Source organism: Perca flavescens, chromosome 2 (assembly GCF_004354835.1).
Source record: "Perca flavescens isolate YP-PL-M2 chromosome 2, PFLA_1.0, whole genome shotgun sequence".
In the NCBI taxonomy this organism is placed as follows: Eukaryota; Metazoa; Chordata; class Actinopteri; order Perciformes; family Percidae; genus Perca; species Perca flavescens.
In genome coordinates this window covers 39,175,166-39,181,208 of record NC_041332.1, presented here as the reverse complement: position 1 = coordinate 39,181,208, position 6,043 = coordinate 39,175,166, and positions in this window count along the sequence as shown.

Here is a 6,043-nt window from a genome sequence, read left to right as displayed (position 1 = left end):
TCTACTGTTGGGTAAGTGCATTTTGTATTATTAGATTAACGTGCTTGAGTTTTACTTGTTTGACATGAATGAACCGAAAAGAAATGATGCCCACATTGTCAACTGAAATGTACTGAATTTGGCTAAAATTAGCTAGCTAGCAAGCGTTAGTAGGCTAAAAAGTTAATTTGAACTTATACAACGGTATACCATAGTATAAAGTATGTTTAATGTTACAGTCAAAGTTGTGAAAGTGTATGTTTTAACATTGCATGCAATTGCTACGCTGCACTGTACTGTTAATCGTGATTTTTTTTTTTTTACCTTATTTGGTTATTTTTTCTAAGGTGAAGTAATCCTACATTTTTTTTTTTTATAGAATGGGTTATATATATATTGATTTTAGCTTTTTCTAACTCAGTTTCATTCATGAAACTGGTGCAAAATCTTGTTTCATTTATTTTTTTTAATTTAGTTATAGGACCATAAAAACATTTAGACAATAATTCAATGTAATTTTTTTCCTACTGTTTGTTTTGTTTATTAAAGTGTTGTTTGATCTACACGTGATTATAACGTGTTATAGACGTTCAGGTATGACTGGACCGATTTTGGACCTTTTTAGAACCTTTGTCAAGTTTAGATGTGTAAATGTCAAGATCGCCGTTCACGATTTAACACAATGGGTGTATGATTGTTTAATATGCAGGCTTATAGCCTACACTTAAGCAGAAACACACCTTATAAACATCCAGAAGAAGACTAATTCTGGCGTCCAGGGACGCGCAGAAAAGACGTGGAATTCACGGCCAGAAAAGACGTGGAATTCACGGCCAAGTGACGTCAAAGACGTCGGTTCAACTTTCATTTTGGAACTATTTTTCAACCATGACGGGACGTCTCGGACGGACGTCTTTTCAACGGTCATTAAACGTCCAAATGTTTTCTGGGTAATGGCAGCCGGTGAAGAGGAGCCAGTCAGCCTCATAAGAATGAGTGTTAAGTGGTCGGGTTTAGTTCGCAACATTTAGATTACATTGATGCTGTTGTAACGTTTTTTTTGTTACGTTTTATGTAACAAAAAAAAATGTCCGTCGAGTTGTTTGGGCATAACGTTATATCCCAGCAAACATTTGGACGTTTAATGACCGTTGAAAAGACGTCCGTCCGAGACGTCCCGTCATGGTTGAAAAAATAGTTCCAAAATGAAAGTTGAACCGACGCCTTTGACGTCACTTGGCCGTGAATTCCACGTCTTTTTTGGCCGTGAATTCCACGTCTTTTCTGCGCGTCCCTGGACGCCAGAATTAGTCTTCTTCTGGATGTTTATAAGGTGTGTTTCTGCATAAGTCTAGGCTATAGGCCTGCATATTAAACAATCATACACCCATTGTGTTAAATCGTGAACGGCAATCTTGACGTTTACACATCTAAACTTGACAAAGGTTCTAAAAAGGTCCAAAATCGGTCCAGTCTATAACATGTTATAATCACGTGTAGATCAAACAACACTTCACTTATACATTTAAGTTCTTAATATAATTAATTGCATCTGAATATAGGGTTAAGGTTTGTTGCATGTAATTATGCATAATTTATAGTTATTACAGTAACTACATGTAACAAGGACACTGTAAAATAAACTGTTCTTATTTTCATTTTAGTAGTTCATTACAAATGATCATAAAGATAACGGGATGAACTAAAAAGCCACAAAATTCCAAATCACATTTATTTATTTTACGGTTTATACAATACAGATTCACCCGGGAAACAGGAAAAATGTGTTCATTACAAAACAAATTCAGTTTTAGGTCAATTCCGTTAATTTAGTTCAGTTCAATAACACTGTCACAAAATATCCCTTTGTGTAGCAACTTTTTGCAACATCATTTACACCAGGAAAGTTATTTGTTATAACCCCACACTCTTCCTGGAGCATGTTTCAAGTGTTCCACCATAGCCGCATCAATTTCTGATTCAGTTGAATTTGGGCTCCACCTCTTCACAGCATCTGAGGGAAGAGAATATTACAATAATAAACAAAACAAACAGTAGGAAAAAAAAAATTACATCAAATTATTGTCTAAATGTTTTTATGGTCCTATAACTAAATAAAAAAAAAAAAAATGAAACAAGATTTGGCACCAGTTTCATGAATGAAACTGAGTTAGAAAAAGCTAAAATCAATATATAAAAAATTTAGGATTACTTCAACTTAGAAAAAAATAACCAAATAAGGTAAAAAAAAAAGAAATCACAATTAACAGTACAGTGCAGCGTAGCAATTGCATGCAATGTTAAAACATACACTTTCACACCTTTGACTGTAACATTAAACATACTTTATACTATGGTATACCGTTGTATAAGTTCAAATTAACTTTTAGCTTACTAACGTTTGCTAGCTAGCTAATTTTAGCCAAACTCAGTACATTTCAGTTGACAATGTGGGCATCATTTCTTTCGGTTCATTCATGTCAAACAAGTAAAACTCAAGCACGTTAATCTAATAATACAAAATGTACTTACCCAACAGTAGATTTTTTATAATATTATCAATACAACTCAATTCCTCCTCTCTTCGTGGTTGTTCAACGTTCAAGTTACTGGCTCCGGAGTCTATGGGGAGAACGCGTTAACATCTCGCGAGATAATCTATCCTATCGCGGGATTTTGTAATATCGCGAGATCTTTTGTTACTACATCGTGGCAGCAGTTTCCCTGTCAATGGCAATTACATGTTATATATGTCAATGATTACATCCAACTCCGTCATAAATGGTGACCGGATATATTTATGTTTTACATGTATACATACATTCATTTAAAAACAAAAAACAAAGAATACATCAGGTACAACAGGTTGAAATAATGACTAAAATGCAGTGGCTTTGCAATCACTTAACCACACTGGGCACTGTGTAATTATAATTTATTTAAGCCACATAAAGTAAATGTACTTTGTATACAAATCGTGTTTCTTTTTCTGTTTTGCTTGACTAGACGTGTAAAAGACGTCAGTGGACGACTATCCACAGCCTTGACTATAGACGTGTAAAGGACGTCAGTGGACGTCTTCACAACCTTTTAAAAACTTGGCGAATTAAATTAATTATTGCAGTATTAACCATGCAAGGGTTTAGCGCAGCTTTATCACAATTGATTTCATAGAGGGGCATGATGGACTATAAATGCACGTGTAAAGGACGTCACTTAGTGGACGTCCACTTACAACTGATTCACAACATGGTATATGTTGAAGTACACGTAGCTAAAAGTAAAAATAACAATTATACATGCAACCCCACAGAACTGTTGACATGTTCAAATGTATCTGAATGCATTTTTAGGAAATGTTCTGTGTAACATCTTTTTACCGATTTATGCCGTCCTACCGCGGCGACAAGTATTAAATCATAAAGGAGTAGTAAGTAGGGCTAACAATTTTAGAAAATAATCTAATTGTGATTATTTTCCACAAATATTGTGATTGCAATTTAATATGAAATAACTTTTTAAGCTCTTTGTCTTCTGTATCATTCAACAAAGACAAGTAATACTTCCTGAGTACCAACACAGTGTCTGCCTGGGTGTCACTAAACAGATTACATCTCTGTGGCTAGACAGTAAGCACCATAATGAAGACTGGTACTTGGGCGGCAAGGTCAGTGATATAGACGAAGAACTGCTGGCCATTAACCCACCTGTGGAGGTCACAAGGGCACAAAGATCAGTGAAGGACAGAAAATTCTGGAAAGCATCTGAGTGGAGGTCATTTTTGTTGTTTTATGCATTGCCTGTTTTGAATGGCATTCTGAAGAAGAAGTATTGGAATCATCTTTTTTATAAGTTTTTGCGATACACACTGTTCTTCAGGATACCATCAAAGTGAGACATGTGGATGTGGCAGAACAAGCTCTGCGAAAATTTGTGCTCAACTTTGAGAAACTGTATGGTGCTGCTAATGCTTCTTTTAATGTGCATTTATTAATGCACTTGGCAGCAGGCGTGCGTAACTGGGGACCACTGTGGGCAACATCCACATTTCCATTTGAATCCTTTAATGGGACTTTGCTTAGGTTTTTCAGTGGAACAACACATGTGCCAACACAAATAGTGAATAGATTCCTTCGGTGGAGGGGTAAAAAAAAAAAAAAGCAGGGACTACAATGGCAAATGCTAATGACAGCATAAAGACATTATTTGACAAACTTCAAAGTACCTCTAGCTTAAGAAAGAAATCAAAGGAGTTTCAACATAATGTCAGAGGTTTTGGCCGCCCAAAGAAAGTTAGCACATCTGTGTTGCAGAGAATGGCTATTGAAAGTTTAATAGGAGTGACAGTTCATTCAGGTTTATTTTATGACCGTTTCATTTGTAGCAGTGTGGTTTATCATTCATATAATAACACAACTGTTAAAAAGAGAAATAATTCAGTTGTATAGTTAAATGATGGAACATTCTGCGATGGTTATGACCCTGGTGGCTTTTACATCTGATGATGGGGCCTCATCCACATCCACCAATTTCTGTATTTTAGTAAAAGAGCTTGACAAGAGTGGAGGAAAGGTGTGCAGAGATGCTCAGTTAAATATATCTTCCACATTTATAAATGAGGTGTCTCACACCCATAATATATTTGCCGTGCATCCCCAATCACTCAAGTGTAAATGTGTTAGGGTTGAGTCCAAGAACAAAATGTATGTCATTCCACTTCCCAACAATGTTGAAAGAGACTAAAATTATTGGGGAGCTACTACTTTGCAGACATCAACGCCAAACCGACCTCTACATATCAGTCCTATAAGCATTAATACTGTCGGCGACTTTTGATCTGTACACTCTCCAACTGGTCTTGTTTGCAGTAGTCCTGCTTTTTCTCCATTAAACAATAGCAATGAAATGTTCTTTTTTGAACACTTGTAACAATGTCAACACTGTGAGTGAACTTAATTTTTTTGCTTATAATTTAGCCAGTATTAACTTGTCTGTTGCAATATGAGTGACGCTATCTATTAAATCATAATTTAGCACTGCACCAACTTTAAACCACTTGCTTTTCAGCAGAACATACATTTACACACAGCACAAAATTTCATGAATTGGTTTAAGTGCATTTTCATAGTAATACTATTGAACACTTTCTAAAAGAATGTCCTGAAGTACTAGCATGAATAACTTCATTTCATAATTAGACTCAAATGTAACTTAAAATACACTCAAACTTAATATTACAGTATTGATATTAAAATGTGTACTTTTAAAATATGCTTTCAGTGTATTTTACAATGACAATTTTGAGCATACAATGTAAAATATATCAAAAATATGTGTAAAAACAAATTTAAAATAAGTACACTTTAGAAAGTAGAAATAACTTTCACTTAAAGTATATTTTAGTATAATATATTTCTATAAAGTGTAATATAGTATAATTGTTTTAAAGTGTGTTAAAAGTTTTAGTGTGAAAGCGTGATGCTAGTATACTTTTTATATATTTACAAAAAGTACAATTTGTGTAAGTACATTTTCAACATACTATCGGAAATATAAATATACTTGAAATACAATAAAAGTATTTTTTTTTGCTTGGGATGACTTACAGTGGATTTGGGCAAACATTTTAGGATGAAGATACTGGAACTATGTTAACCTTCAGATGATATAGGCTACCAAAGATAAATATTGTGGTTTTTGAAAAGATGATGCAAGTTATATCCTATTTTTCCTGCAGATGTCACAGTAATAGCCATAAAATATATATTTTTAAAGTGTTTGGGGTCAGTGCGGAAGTCTCTTACCTGAAGTCAATAACAAGATGATTTTTATGTATTTTTTACCTCATAGCTAATAACACTTTAACAACAATGTTTTGATAGGGTACTATTTATCTTGAAACGTTTCACTTCACAATGTTATACAGAATTAGTCAGGCGGGAGAGTAAAATTAAAATTTTCGTTGTAGCACAGCATTTCACCATTTGTTTTTTTTTCTTTACCTGGTTCGGTTGAAGTTTTCTGTATTTTGTTGTTCTTGGCGTCTCTGGTTGAGTCTCGTCAG